Source organism: Myotis brandtii, unplaced genomic scaffold (genome assembly GCF_000412655.1).
Source record: "Myotis brandtii unplaced genomic scaffold, ASM41265v1 scaffold186, whole genome shotgun sequence".
Lineage (NCBI taxonomy): Eukaryota > Metazoa > Chordata > Mammalia > Chiroptera > Vespertilionidae > Myotis > Myotis brandtii.
In genome coordinates this window covers 138,139-154,505 of record NW_005356905.1, presented here as the reverse complement: position 1 = coordinate 154,505, position 16,367 = coordinate 138,139, and positions in this window count along the sequence as shown.

The window sequence follows — 16,367 nt, the reverse complement described above, 5'->3', positions numbered from 1 at the left end:
GGGGGAGAAGGGGGGGAGGCTGAGGTTTGGGAAGGTTAAGTGACTTGCCCAAGGTTATTTAGCGAATTAGGAGGGGCCCCCTGGGACTAGAGCTCTGGGTTCTCAGGTTCTGGGGCTGCAGCCAGGAAACCCAGCCACAGAGAAGCTCTTCTGTTGCTTGGTTTTGTTGACCGACCTATTTGTGCAGCGAATAAGTAAATATTTCAGTTCTGCCCTGTCTTCCCCCTTGATGCCACACCAACATGCACGCCCAGCCATTCAGGAGCTGGGAGGGGAAAGCATAGCCCCGAGTTCTGATGAGCAAATAAACTGACTGACTTGCTGCAATGGGCTCAATGTCCTCTATTGTTTTAGGCCCTATTGCCCGGAGGTGTCACTCCTACTTCCTATGCTCACACTGAGAACTAGGCTCCTTTGCCTCATTATGGCCATTTTTAAAGGGTTGGCACAAGAACTGCTCGACTGATATGGACTTAAAAAAAAACAACTTTAAAGAAAATTTATTGTTGTCATACTGGGGAAGAATAAAGGTGGTGTGTGATTTGTGTAATGAATGTTCTACCCATCAAGGAGCTTCGGCAGGACGCACGGGATTAGCACCCAGGCACCCTACGTAAAGAAGCCGCACCTTCGTGCACAGGAGTGACTAGTGTCAAAGTAGGGGAAGGAAAGAAACCGCATCTTAAGGAACACAGTTATCTAGGAACAGAAGAATCACATGTTCAAAGTTTAAAAAGGTGAACTCATACAGAGACGCTGCGGGTGGGGGGAAGTGACCTGGCCGGAGGACAGAGGGAGAGGCATATCACAGTGTGGGAGGGAAGAAAAGAATCCCATCTCCAGGGCAAGCTCTGCCTTCTCGCTTATGTAGATGCAGGTTTGTAAGTACAATGGAAGCTTTGGTAAAATGCTCACACCTCAGGGGGCTGAGATTTTTTTTTTTTATTTTGGAATTGCAAGTGCTCCATCTAGTGGCCTGCTCCTGAAACAACAAGCTCCTGGTGTTACTGATGTCATCGTTTGGATGCAAATCACTTAGTTCTTGATTTTTTTTATTTTGTTTTAATGACTAATGCCTGCATCAGTCATAGCAAACTACTGAGAATTTAACTTCCGGCAGGCACAGTCGGCAGTGTCTTCCAAGAACTAGAAGTATCTGTAGATTGGCAATTTGAATCAAAGCATTTTTCCACTGCTGACATCGACTTCCCTGATTCGTTATTATCTAAAATTTAATTATCTTGACATTTGTTTCTGGGGTGAACAGAAAATTTACTAAACTTTATATTTAAATTCATCATGTGTTCTACTGTGAAAAATGAAGGAGAGTCAGGCATTCATTTGGCATGTAGTGACCAAACAGAAAGTGCCTGAAGGACTTTTAGTGTAATATCCCCGAAGGCCTTGCTGTGCAGAGAGAGGGGATGAGTCCGCTGACCTTCAGGACTCAGGCTGCCTGGTGTGGCAGCCTTGTGGGCTGCATTGGTCTCCAAGTGTGAGAATCTCCTTCGGACTGTATTTGAGGAAAATGTCTTCTCAATCATATAAAGATGGCACTAGATAACATTGGAATCAGGTCCAGCATCCATTTTCATTCAGTCCTATTTGGTCTTTAGAACCCCAGAAACTTGCCAATTGTCCTTTATAATCAAAGGGAGCAAGCTTCCAGCTTGTTTTCTGTGCCCATGCAACCATAGCTAGTTAGAAGTCCATATACTAGTAATTATGTTTTGTATGCTCTTTAGTTAGTCAATGGCAAGTGATACTGCTTTTCCATTAGGTGATACTATAAAATTGCCCTTTGAAATACATTTATTTAAATAGAAAGGTGTGTCAATTTAAAGAAAAGGCATTGGCTAAATAATAGTACTACAGGTATATGGATATAGGAGAAATCATGAAGCTGGACATGGATGCAGGACTATTAGAAACACATGTGAGGTCAGAACACCTAGCCCTGTTCTCTCATCTGGACCTTCCACCTGCCCTCTGTGACTACGTGAGCATGTTATTCCTTTGACCTCCATTTTCTTCACTTGTAGAATGAGGGCTTCTTTTAGCTGAGCTCAAAGACACTAATCAAACTAAAGCTTCTTAGAGCAACGTTTAAACTGGAATTATTCTTTCCCTGAATTCAGACGATGGGGAAGATCAGAAAGGAAATAGAACGTCCTAAGAAAACCTTCATGCAAGAACGAAGAGGGACACGTGGAAGACCCAAGAGTGCAGTGTGGTGGTGAATTACATCTGGCATCTGAGTTGTACTTAACCACAGGCCCCAAATTACAGTCATGTTCTCCAAAATTCTAGCTCATGCGTACTAAGGAGCCATCAAATCAAAGAACCATCAGGATATAGAATTTCTTATTATGGGGTATCAGGAAAAGGGCAATACCTGCCCCTTAAAGCCATTCAACAGGCTTTCCATGGGATATAATGCACCTTTCAGCACCCCTTCTGATGGGCTTAGTGCAGAGGGAGAGCTTGCTGGGGAGTTCCGGGTGCAAGGGGACCAGCTAAGTCTGGGTCCATGGGGTTTGGGACCTTCATAGCAGAAAAGCATGACATGTGAGTAGGGCAATGTCTGGTGCAGGCTCAGGAGGGCTCCATCTTCTCCCTTCACTGAGCTGCCAGGCTTAACTGAGCCTGGGGGTCGGCCCTATGCTCATGGTCAATCCTGATATCAGCCCTGCAATGCACATACGTTGTCCATGTTAACAGATATGAAAACTGGGCCTCACAACCAGTAAGTTCCAAGCCGGAGGTCACCTGACTTACAAATGGCTAAGTCAAATTTGAGTCTAGGTGTCTCTGTGAACGGGGAGTGCTGATGCCACTGGCAGCTGGGATGAGAGGTCTGGGCGCCACATTGGGAAACATGGCTCCCTGTCCTCTCTATGACAGACTGAGGCAGGGGGGTACGGAGAGATCAACCTTTAACCTCTCTGCAATATGACTGGTAAGGTTAATCAGTACTGATCCTGCCTGATGGTCCTTTTATCCGCCCCCCAGTCTCCAGTATTCATTCTGTGATGCTCAGAGTTATAAACTCCAATCTTTTGTCTTCTTCCTCCTTACCCACCTCTACCCATTCACACCCATCAGAATGGTAACTAGTCTTGAAGAACTGGAGCCACTCAGTTATGTGCTGACCTAACTCACAGAGAGACACACAGAGGGCTGCCCCATTCCATAAAGAGAAGAGAGGATTCCCTTCCTTTCTTCCCTGTCTCCCTCCGGAACCTACATGATGCTGCCTTCTGCAAGGGCAGATGGGCCTCCTCAGATATTTTATATGAAATACAAAAACAAGCCAGCAGCTGAGAAGAATAGCCAACTGCAAGAAAAATGCAGCTAAATTCTTGCACTCCCATGATATGATGCCCAATGTACTGGAGCGGGTACCACGTACCAGGAGCTGATAAGGTAGGAGGGGCAGAGGAAGGGGAATAGCACCTCTGCCTGCCCTTGAGACCTATTAGGGAAGATGCAAAATGGATACGACTTAGAGGGTCAAGTGTGAAGTCACTTCTTTGCATCTCAGTGTTTTTCATTTTCTTTGTAAAATGGGAATAACACCACTTGATTTGTTGGGTAGTTTTGAGGATTAAACAGAAAAGCCCATATACTTAACACGTGACCTGGTATCCTGTATAATAAATGGGTAATATGCAAATCGACCAAACGGCGGAACGACCAGTCACTATGATGTGCACTGACCACCAGGGGGCAGACGCTCAACACAGGAGCTGCTCCCTGGTGGTCAGTGTGCTCCCACAGGGGGAGTGCTGCTCAGCCACAATCCGGACTCACAGCTGGCGAGCGCAGCAGCCCACCTCTGCGACAGTGATAAGGATGTCCGACCGTGGCCTAAGCCATCGGTTGGACATCCCTTGAGGGCTCCCGGACTGCGAGAGGGTGCAGGCTGGGCTGAGGGACCCCCCACCCCCAGTTTACGAATTTCGTGCATTGGGCCTCTAGTGTAATAATAATAAACGTTACACACCAACAGCATTCTCATCACCACCACCTAGAAAATGTAAGTGTTAAGACTGTGGAAGATGTTTGGGGTGAGCTTTGAGGATTTGGGCAGGTAGAGATTTGTGAGGAGAGCAGGGTGGCATGCTAGGTGAGGGAGCTAATCTGAAAAACAGTGAGGAGGTGAGAAAGTTCCAAAGAGAAAAGGTAGCCCTAGCCAGTTTGGCTCAGTGGATAGTGTCAGCCTTCGGACTGAAGGGTCTCAGGTTTAATTCCGGTCAAGTGCACATACCTCTATTGCAAGCTCGATCCCCAGCCTTGGTTGGGGTGCATGTGGGAGGCAACCAATTAATGTGTCTCTCTCACAGCAATGTTTCTCTCTCTGTATGTCTCTCCCTCTCCCTTCTACTCTCTCTAAAAATCAATAGAAAAATATCCTCAAGGGAGGATTGAGAGAGAGAGAGAGAGAGAGAGAGAGAGAGAGAGAGAGAGAAGGTAATTTTAGGGAACTCTAAGAAATACGATTTGGCAGGAGGGCAGGTCTGTGAAGGGAGTGGTGTGCCAGGGGGGATGGAGGGCCTGAAATTCTGAGGCAAGAGTTTGTTTGAATTAATAAGCAATGGAGACCCACCATTTTTTTTTTTTGACTGGGGTAAGATAAAGTGGGCCCTTGTATAAAGGAGGACAGAGAAAGGAAAATTCAGGAGACCAGTCAGGTGGCCATTACAGCATCCAAATAACAGGTAAGCACATTGATCTGCTGTGTCCTGAGCAAGGTGACTTGGTAATGTAGACACCATTACTACCTGTTCTTTGTCCTCTGAAGTGTGACTTCTCTCCAACGGAGCAATGGGAGACCCCATCATCAGAAGCTGAACTCACGTGCCCATTGCCCAATGCTCCACACAGGAGAAAGTTAACAGAAATCCAAGTCCATTCACTCTAAGATTGTGGCTCCTAGTCCTTCTTAGAGGCAAAGTTTAGATAAGGTTTGTAGAGCACCATGGACCTTTCTCAATGCAGTGAGGATCTCAGGATAAAACCAGGTCCTGGTCTGAGGACAGCCCATCTCAGGAGATCCCATCCCCTTCTTTGGCTGGGTTGTGATGAATAAATGTGGTCTAAGACATGGCTAGTTGGACAAGTCACAAGGGGATGGAGAGGGGCTTTAGCAGAGGCCAGACCTAGAGCAGTCTCCTCTGCCAGTTGCCCACCATCCTCTCCTCTGCAAAGTTTACTGGTCTCCCCCCAGCCACAATATGGCTATGAGATAGAGCATGAATCTTTTGAGATGACCCATTACAATACTTGGGTAGATGCTTGATGATTCTTATTTGGTTCATGAGTGGAGTCGGGTAGGAAAAACCTAAAGCTAAAATATCCATCTTCACAACTATGTATTGATTGGTTTTCCCTTGGAAAGAAGTATCAGTTCTCCCATTTAGAATGTTGGGATTCTAGATCTTTAAGAAAATGACATTTTATTTTATTATTTTTTTAATGCACCTCAAAAAAAAAAGAAGCATTATATTGTACCAATATTATAGCCAGTGATTATGTCATAAATATCTGAAAGGACATAAAAAAAAAAGAAAATGACAGTCAGTGATTATCTTAAATCCCCCCTCACCCTCTTGTCCATATAACCAAATAAAAGAACTGCGAGGCCACCTGGTGTAGACATGGACAGGCCACTGGATGCAGAGCTGGAAGTAAACACTTGGGCTTCTAAGCTCTGCAGATCCTTGTGGTGCCCTCAGGGGGCTGGTCACTTCCCTTTCTAGTTCTCATCTTGTCACCTGCACGATGATGGAGTTTTACATTCTAAAACTTGGTTCCAGTCTTAGAAAAAGCAAGTGCCAGGAATAGCCTTACTGTCCATTTTAGTTCTACCCCAGTCCTTTGCCCTCACTGATAACTCAGGAGAACTCGAGGTGGAGCTGATATGGCGAATGTCCTACAATCCTTCTCACTGACTTTGCAGCAGCCCCTCAGCTTCCTGTCCATGCTATCCAGGAAACGTGGTCCCTGCTCTGAGTCCTCAACAGGCCTAAGTGACATCTACAGACTCCTCAGCTGCATTGTTTCTCCTGGTAGCAGCAGAGTGGAAGAAGTATGGGTCCCTGGCTTGTCATAGGCAGCCGGGGAGCCATGCCAACCCGCCCATGAGCAGCCTGGGCCCGGACAGAGGTATAGGCTCCTATTACACGTCTTCAGGGGTCTTGCTCTACTTCAGCAAATAAGCCTGCTTTCCAAGTACCAGACCTGAGAAGGTGCCAGGAAGATTGGGAGAGCTTCCTTTCATTTTCCTTTTTCTCTGGAGGACTCCTTACGGAGCAAGAAGATGTCACCAGCTTACCTGGATTACTCACTAGAAGAAAAACAGCTGGTGCTATTTCCTTCTTGTGCATAAATATGTTACCTGACTTGTCAAAGCCAAAATCTTCGGTCTCTTAATCCCATAACTTTGAGCCAGGGTGTGTCCTTCAAGCCAACCTCATATTGGATTTCAAGTCCAGCACGGCTTTTTCTGTGGTTCACGGAGGTCTCAGACGGGAAAGTAAGAGAGGGGCACGGGGGTTATTCACTTCAATCCCTAGAAGGAACTTTGTTGCTACCCTCTTGAGAATATCACTACTGTTTTTACATTTGGGGCCTTAATCAGATGCCCCGGTATCTTTCTTTTATTGCTTGTCCCCTTGTCATCCTTTATTGAGGCTGCCATTGCATTAGATAATTACGTTCACCCTCCCCGGCTCCCCCTTTACAAACTTTCTTGGAAGGCTGAGCTCATGACTCATCCTTCTCTGATATAAAGTGACTCTCTGAATTCATCAGGACCTGACATGGGCTGCCCCTGTCCCCATTAGGCACTGCATCATTGACTGGTTGGTTAATTTCAGGATTTGGTTTAGGGTCATAGAAATGGTTGCAAATTTTTTTGACATCAGGCTCTCTGAGCCCATCAGTCTATCCAGGATCTAGGAATAATCTCTAATATGTAGTACAGTCAGTCCTTGCAAATTCCTAGGTGAATAGAACTTGCCTGGGAATGAGCCATAAAAAGAGTTGCTGTTCCCACCTCCTTTACATAGGGCCAGGCTGCCAGGAGGCTGCTGCTCGCCCCCACTCCTTTTCCCTTTTGGGAAATGTCTGTCCCTGTTCTCTTAGCAGGAGCAACCAGTATTGGAGAGGTCCTCATCTCTCCTTTTGTCTTCCATGGAAAGCCACAAAATTCTGAAGGTTTCAGTTGAGACACCCAAGGCCCACCATGACCACTTCCTCCTTCAGCTCTGTGATTTCCCCAGCCCTTCTCATTCCACAGGTTCCCTGACTGGCTTCTCTGACATTCTTGCCTCTGCCACCACAGCCCAACCCTTCACACACTGGGGCCTCCATCACACAGGCCTCCAGGCCTACCTGCAGAAGCCACGTACCTGGCGTGGCCCTTCCCCCTCAGCCCTGCCTTGCAAGAATCTCTGGATGAGTGTGCCTGATGGGATGACAAAGTCTTATTTTTAGAGACCATGTAAGGACCAAGTTGACCCTGGACTCCAAGTTCAAATCCAGGGTGTGTTCTCTCTGAAGCAATGTTTTCAAAGGAATATATGTTGTTTATTAACATGAGGAATATAGTTCAGCTATATTATGATATCTATGGAACTGTCTACACGGCAATCCATTAGTGGGCTGAAAGCTGTCTGTAATCCAGTTTTGTACATGTGACCAACATTTCTACTGACTGAGCCAAGCCTCTGCCTTGTGCTTGCTGTAAACAAGGCTGACAGGGAGATGGGATCAGCCATGCCCATGTTACCAACAGCCATGCACCGCAGAGGATCCTGGGACTTGGAACCAGACATCTGGGTTCAACTGCTAATTGGTCCACTTTGGGCATTGCTTTCCTCTGGGAGAATGTCCTTAAGTGTCAAATGAGAATGTTTGTGAAAATGAAGTGACACAATCATTGTGAAGCTCCTAAGAGTAGATATTCAAGAAGTGTTAGTTGAATATGAATTCTAAAAATAATTAAGTGATGCCATGAACTCCAAGGGCTATTTATAGCTCATGTAACTCTAATAATTATGCTCTTTCTGGTTCCAAAACCAATCTTTCCCCCCTTCGAAGCCACACTCTCTTACCTCCAGACCAATGGTTCTCAACCTGTGGGTCGCGACCCCTTTGGTGGTTGAACGACCCTTTCACAGGGGTCGCCTAAGACCATCCTGCATATCAGATATTTACATTACAATTCATAACAGTAGCAACATTACAGTTATGAAGTAGCAACGAAAATAATTTTATGGTTGGGTCACAACATGAGGAACTGTATTTAAAGGGCCAGAAGGTTGAGAACCACTGCTCTAGACACTTCTAGTTGCTCCTTGCATAACTGAGGAGCAATGTTCCTGCTGCCTCAAACCCTTGGCTAGTGCACTGGACAGCAGAGTGGCCTCTCCCACACCCACTCGGTCACTCAGGGAGGAGACATCGGGACCGTTGCCAGTTTTAGCAAATACAAACATAGGACATCCAGTTAGATCTAGTTCCTTATGAACAACAAATAATTGCGTGGGACATTCTTATAATTAAAAATGGCTCATTGTTCATCTGAAATGCAGATTTAACCAGGAGCCATGCATTTCCTGTCACTTGTAGGCATTCAGTGCGTCTGCACCAGACGTCCTCAGAACAGGGTCATCAGAGCCACGGGATGATAAAACGGTCTCCAACCCTGCGCAGATCCAGGGTTAGTCACGGATGTTTTGGGGGCCTCATTAGGACTCCTCTGCTATTCATTTCCTCACTAGGACATGCCAACTCCCAAGGGATGCCTCTCAGCACTGATTCCCTCCTGGTCTCGCCAGCCCTCCAGCTGACCTCGGAGGAGATGGACCCAAGGTCTGTGGGGTTTCAACTGGCCTACGAGACTGGGAAGAGTGATATCTGGGCTCAGCTCTTGCCGTGCCTCTACTTACCTGTGTGATCCTGCATACACCGAGCCTTAGTTTCCCCATCTGTAAAGTGAGAGTGATGATGCCTCACCAGGCTGCTGAGCGGATTACATGGAGTGATGTGTGTCATGGGCCTCGCACCGAGTATGGCAGCTAGTAAGTGCTCCACAAACACTAACTCCCTTTCCCCATTACGCTGCACCTATAAAACCGAGGGGACAAGAACGCGCACCCTGGCCTAAAACTATCAGGAGCTTTTACAACCCTTGTCTCTCACCCAGGCTGCAAGTCAAGCAGAAACCCTGTTAATTGATTCAGCAGCCTTGACCTGCTATGCTCTTCCTCCCCGCTTGCCTTTTCTTGGTTATCAAGAAGGTCCTGCAAAGATTGCCATCAGCAAGGCCGTCCAACCTTGTTCTTGAGTGGATCACACCAGTAATTTGCTGTGATGGATAGCGTGCCTCAGACTGCCTGCCTGTAATTGTGGTGAGCGGGTGGGGCGCTGCAGCCGCTGAGCTGAGGAAATTCAGACTTGCAGGGAACGCGGCTCTGCCCCAGCCACAGTCATTCCAAAATTAGACCTTTCCTCCGCTCCATCATTACATGGGTAAGCAGTCAGAACACTTCCTGCAGGCGAACCACATATCAGAAGTGATTTATAGAAACATCCACATGTGTGTGGATGGGTGGCAGAGGGAGGGAGGGAGGGTGCCTTGGAGTTGGCCCCACACCTCACCGCTCTGACATCTCTGCTGGACCAGCAGTGGCAGCCTCAGCCGCAGCTCCAGCGATATGAGGACTGTTCCTCTACTTCAGGGACAGGGAAGGGCAACAAGCTACTGGGGAAAAGAAATGTGAGGTTCTTTTCGTTCACAGGCTCGCCAGACCATAAAGCCGCCTCTTCTTGCATGTTAACAACTCAGATGCCTGGTCCTGCCCTAATGGTACGAGTCAGTGGGTTTAGCTTGAGGCCTGGGCATCATCCTAGCTTCCTCGGTAAATGGTTCTCAAAATATGTTCTGGGGAGCTTTTAAGTTCCCGGATTGTCCGGAAGGACATCTGGTCTAATTAACATATTACACTTTTATTATCCTATATAATAAAAGGGTAATATGCAAATTGGCCCTAACAGCAGAATGACCAGAACGACTGTTCGATTGTTCACTATGAGGCACACTGACCTCCTCTTGGTTCCTTTCCCCGGCCAGCAGGCTCTGATCACCTGATGGTGAATGGGGAACAAGGGGTGGGTGGCGGGGGACATGGGGTGCACCAGGCTAAGGCCCCTGCCCTGCCAGTCACCCCCCACATAGAGGGCAACCCACGACAGGGAAGCGGCCAGTGAGCAGGCAGGAACGGTTGACCTTTTGGTCCCTTCCCCTGGACGTCAGGCTCCAATCCCCAGGCTCTGATTGCCCAATGGCAAATAGGGAACCAGGGTGGGTGGTGGCAGGGGCGGGGCCAGCAAGTGGGCGGAATGGCCGACCTCTTGGTCCCTCCCCCCAGCCAGCAGGCTCTGATAGCCCAATGGCTAATGGGGAACCGGGGGTGGGTTGCGGTGGGGGAAAGATGGCCCTGATTGCAGGCCAGGCCTAGGGACCATACCTACACACGAATTTCGTGCACTGGGCCTCTAGTTATAGATAATTATGTAGGAGGCATGTGGGTTTGAGCTCTGATACAAGGAAATGTATTGATGACTGTGCATTTCTAGACATTGTTATTTCTTTTAAGTTTTTGTTTTTTTTTAAAAAAGATGTTTGTTTGATGAGTGGAAATTATAAAATAGACACCATGCTCTAAATTTTCAATCTGGTGTTTCCTTAACTCTTGAGCCATCAAATAGGGGATGAGGTAAGATAAGCACTCAAGTTGATTTTTCCTTCTTGATGCCACTTCTAGACAAAGCAAGAAAAATTTCAAATCTCCCTTCCTCTCTCCATCACTGGCATGGAGGGGGTGTACTGAATCAGAAGCTTTTTGAGGTCCCTGTAGCCATCTCCTGGGTCAGTCGCAGGCCAGCTGTTTCCTGTGGGGACTCCACCTGGTGACAGCATGCGGGATAATTTCTAATTAGAAAATCCAGGGGCGAGGAGGGGGCTTCCTTCAGTGGTCTGGGAGTGCTAGGCTTGAGTTTATCTCAGTCAGGGCTTCTCTGAGCCCCACATTTCTCAGCGACTCTCTTGAATTTTATTTTCAATCCTGCCAAGGGCAGATTAAATGGCTACATAACTGGGAAAATGCAGAAGGCTTTGAAACAGATGGTTGGCTGTGCAGGCTCAGTGACTTGCCAGGCGCGGGATTGTGTTGCCATATGAATGGAAATCCCATCGTGGCTGGGTTTTTATTTCTGCAACCTACAGATGACAGTGGCTCCCTGGTCCTCCTGGCAGTGGGGCCTGCAGCAGTTACCTGCCATTATCCGCCTCCCATCAGCACTCAGCTACTTGCCTCTCTGGATTTTCCTGGTTCTTTTCTCTGAAAGGGAGTGTCATTCTAGACTAATTTCCTGGTGGTGTAAATGATTTAGCAGGGCTGATGAATATCAATAGAGCTGCAGATGGGTGTAAGGCTCCTAATGAATGTAATAGTCACCAGTGCCAAAAATTTTTCCAACTTGCATTTAGGATGAAAACAAGCTTGAGTGGTACCCACAAAGGTTACCTCTTTAATTATCCATCACGAATTTTAGTCAGTAGTCAGGTGTCAGCAGATTATGGCACAGTGGAGAGGCTGTGTTCATGGCCACGTGCTGAGTGTGCAGGAGCCAGGGAGCCCTGGGTTCGAATCCCAGCTCTGTCACTAACGAGCTGTGATTTTGAACAGGTTATTTAATTTCTCAAAGGTTGATTGTAAAAAGCAGAGAATAGTACTTGGCCTCGGGCATTTTTAAAATAATGAGCATGAGGAAATGTAGTGTTTCTGGCATTTGTAATTTAACAAATAAATATTAAGTATCTGCTATGTAGAAAGGGCTGCACTGAGTGCTGGGGATTGAGAGGGTCTTGGAAACTAGATGAAGGAAACAACTAGTCATTGGTCTGCCAAGCTGGGGACAGAGAGAGCCTCCCTGGGCTCAGGCAATATGGGGTGTGTTATCTGTAGAGAATTTAAAAACAATCACAAAGCTAATTGTTGATCTACTTTCTATTATCCACATGCCAATAATTCTAAACAAGGCCGGTGATAAAATACTCTTTTCCCTGTGGAGGAAAAAGGGGCCACATACTAAAACTGACAAGCTCAGGGGAGGCCTGCATGGTGGCCTTACAAACTCAGAGAGCTAAAGTAACCATATAGGATGGTCTGACATTAAAAATCCCTAACTAAAAGTGAGTCACGCACGGCGGGTCATCATGTCCTAGGTCTGTACATCCTTGACAAAGGTCAATTTTTACCTTCGCTGAGCCTGCCAATGGTCTTTTTGCATCTAAGATAACCTATATTTGGATTGTCCCCTTTATCCAGGGGACAATCTCCCAATGGAACAGGGAACCCCTCACCATTATTGTTGTTCAAATACCATCTCTATGTGCTGAACATGTTAATTGTTAGCATGTGAAAAAGTATGTGTCCCTCCATTTTACTCTTTATCCAGTCTCAGAGATTTCCCCCACTTTGCTTTCTCCCACCCCCCTCATCTAGCATCAAAGGATTTCCTATAACCTCCTTATGCACCCTCCTTTTATTCTAATAATACTGCAAAGCCGCCACTCTCCGAAGCATTTTCTCAGTCTGTTGAGATTTTACTCCTTGGCAATTGTCAGTTTGGCTCAAATGAGCTCATAAAAATTCTCTACAGGTTTGGACATTTCCTTTGTTGACATTCCCAAATATCTCTTGTTGGTCTAAGTTCTAGAGAACTATTGTAGTTACTGTTGGGTTTTAATACTATATATGTAAGCTGCATAGTATTTTATTTTTAAAATTGTTTACACAAGTTAATTTTGTGTTCTGTGTGGAAGTTAACTAATTATGCCATGGGCCTCCCCCTCCCCCAATATCTGTGCTCAACCACAGAAGTTTGTTCTAGAAAAAGTTTGCAAACATTTGAAAGAGTTGGAGCCACTGGTTCTGGTGCAGGTTTTGCTTCCAGGCCTAGTGGTACCCCCTCTTCCTGCATTTAAATAGTAGCTTGATAATAAACAATAGCCTCTCAGTGATTCTAAAAACAAAGAAGCAAAGATGCTGAATCCCACCAATCCTGTCATTTCTGTGTAACCTCTTGGAGATTTTGTATCTCAAATTTAAAACAAGGAAACTGTGAACTTCAAGGTATAATATTTGGGTTTGACAGTGCACGTCTTAATTCATTCATGAAATGTTTTACTGAATTTGCATATCTTTAAAGCTGCAATTGGCTCTTTCTTTCAAATTGTTAATTATTTGTTTTAATACTAAAGAAAGAGTAGAGAAAATAATGATTATCACTGATTATTATGTAACTAGAGGCCCAGTGCACAAAATTTGTACACAGGTAGGGTCCCTAGTGGCTGCCAGTTGCTGTCCGGGGCCTCCCTTCTCCCGGCTGCCTGCTGCCGCCCCCTGCAGGGACGTCCCTTCAATACTAAAACTGACAAGCTCAGGGGAGGCCTGCATAGTGGCCTTACAAACTCAGAGAGCTAAAGTAACCACATAGGATGGTCTGATATTAAAAATCCCTAACTAAAAGTGAGTCACGCACGGCGGGTCGTCATGTCCTAGGTCTGCACATCCTTGACAAAGGTCAATTTTTACATTCGCTGAGCCTGTCTATGGTCTTTTTGCATCTAAGATAACCTACATTTGGATTGTCCCCTTTATCCAGGGGATAATCTCCCAATGGAACAGGGAACCCCCCACCATTATGTTGTTGTTCAAATACCATCTCTATGTGCTGAACATGCTAATTGTTAGCATGTGAAAGAAGTATGTGTCCCTCCATTTTACTCTTTATCCAGTCTCAGAGATTTCCCCCACTTTGCTTTCTCCCACCCCCCTCATCTAGCATCAAAGGATTTCCTATAACCTCCTTATGCACCCTCCTTTTATTCTAATAATACTGCAAAACCACCACTCTCCGAAGCATTTTCTCAGTCTGTTGAGATTTTACTCCTTGGCAATTGTCAGTTTGGCTCAAATGAGCTCATAAAAATTCTCTACAGGTTTGGACATTTCCTTTGTTGACATTCCCAAATATCTCTTGTTGGTCTAAGTTCTAGAGAACTATTGTAGTTACTGTTGGGTTTTAATACTATATATGTAAGCTGCATAGTATTTTATTTTTAAAATTGTTTACACAAGTTAATTTTGTGTTCTGTGTGGAAGTTAACTAATTATGCCATGGGCCTCCCCCTCCCCCAATATCTGTGCTCAACCACAGAAGTTTGTTCTAGAAAAAGTTTGCAAACATTTGAAAGAGTTGGAGCCACTGGTTCTGGTGCAGGTTTTGCTTCCAGGCCTAGTGGTACCCCCTCTTCCTGCATTTAAATAGTAGCTTGATAATAAACAATAGCCTCTCAGTGATTCTAAAAACAAAGAAGCAAAGATGCTGAATCCCACCAATCCTGTCATTTCTGTGTAACCTCTTGGAGATTTTGTATCTCAAATTTAAAACAAACTGTGAACTTCAAGGTATAATATTTGGGTTTGACAGTGCACGTCTTAATTCATTCATGAAATGTTTTACTGAATTTGCATATCTTTAAAGCTGCAATTGGCTCTTTCTTTCAAATTGTTAATTATTTGTTTTAATACTAAAGAAAGAGTAGAGAAAATAATGATTATCACTGATTATTATGTAACTAGAGGCCCAGTGCACAAAATTTGTACACAGGTAGGGTCCCTAGTGGCTGCCAGTTGCTGTCCGGGGCCTCCCTTCTCCCGGCTGCCTGCTGCCGCCCCCTGCAGGGACGTCCCTTCACACCCGCCTTGGCCTGGCGCCACCCACTCACCTGCTCCACCATCCTGCTGCAGTCCCACTATCATCGGGGCCCATCGGGGCCACAGGGCCTCCACCGCCAGCACTGCATCACCAATGCCCACCATGCTCCATGCTGCCCCCTAGTGGTCAGCACACATCTAACTCCTGGTTGGTGGAACTCCCGCCTGTTTCGCTGAGCCTGTCTATGGTCTTTTTGCATCTAAGATAACCTACATTTGGATTGTCCCCTTTATCCAGGGGATAATCTCCCAATGGAACAGGGAACCCCCCACCATTATGTTGTTGTTCAAATACCATCTCTATGTGCTGAACATGCTAATTGTTAGCATGTGAAAGAAGTATGTGTCCCTCCATTTTACTCTTTATCCAGTCTCAGAGATTTCCCCCACTTTGCTTTCTCCCACCCCCCTCATCTAGCATCAAAGGATTTCCTATAACCTCCTTATGCACCCTCCTTTTATTCTAATAATACTGCAAAACCACCACTCTCCGAAGCATTTTCTCAGTCTGTTGAGATTTTACTTCTTGGCAATTGTCAGTTTGGCTCAAATGAGCTCATAAAAATTCTCTACAGGTTTGGACATTTCCTTTGTTGACATTCCCAAATATCTCTTGTTGGTCTAAGTTCTAGAGAACTATTGTAGTTACTGTTGGGTTTTAATACTATATATGTAAGCTGCATAGTATTTTATTTTTAAAATTGTTTACACAAGTTAATTTTGTGTTCTGTGTGGAAGTTAACTAATTATGCCATGGGCCTCCCCCTCCCCCAATATCTGTGCTCAACCACAGAAGTTTGTTCTAGAAAAAGTTTGCAAACATTTGAAAGAGTTGGAGCCACTGGTTCTGGTGCAGGTTTTGCTTCCAGGCCGAGTGGTACCCCCTCTTCTTGCATTTAAATAGTAGCTTGATAATAAACAATAGCCTCTCAGTGATTCTAAAAACAAAGAAGCAAAGATGCTGAATCCCACCAATCCTGTCATTTCTGTGTAACCTCTTGGAGATTTTGTATCTCAAATTTAAAACAAGGAAACTGTGAACTTCAAGGTATAATATTTGGGTTTGACAGTGCACGTCTTAATTCATTCATGAAATGTTTTACTGAATTTGCATATCTTTAAAGCTGCAATTGGCTCTTTCTTTCAAATTGTTAATTATTTGTTTTAATACTAAAGAAAGAGTAGAGAAAATAATGATTATCACTGATTATTATGTAACTAGAGGCCCAGTGCACAAAATTTGTACACAGGTAGGGTCCCTAGTGGCTGCCAGTTGCTGTCCGGGGCCTCCCTTCTCCCGGCTGCCTGCTGCCGCCCCCTGCAGGGACGTCCCTTCACACCCGCCTTGGCCTGGCGCCACCCACTCACCTGCTCCACCATCCTGCTGCAGTCCCACTATCATCGGGGCCCATCGGGGCCACAGGGCCTCCACCGCCAGCACTGCATCACCGATGCCCACCATGCTCCATGCTGCCCCCTAGTGGTCAGCACACATCTAACTCCTGGTTGGTG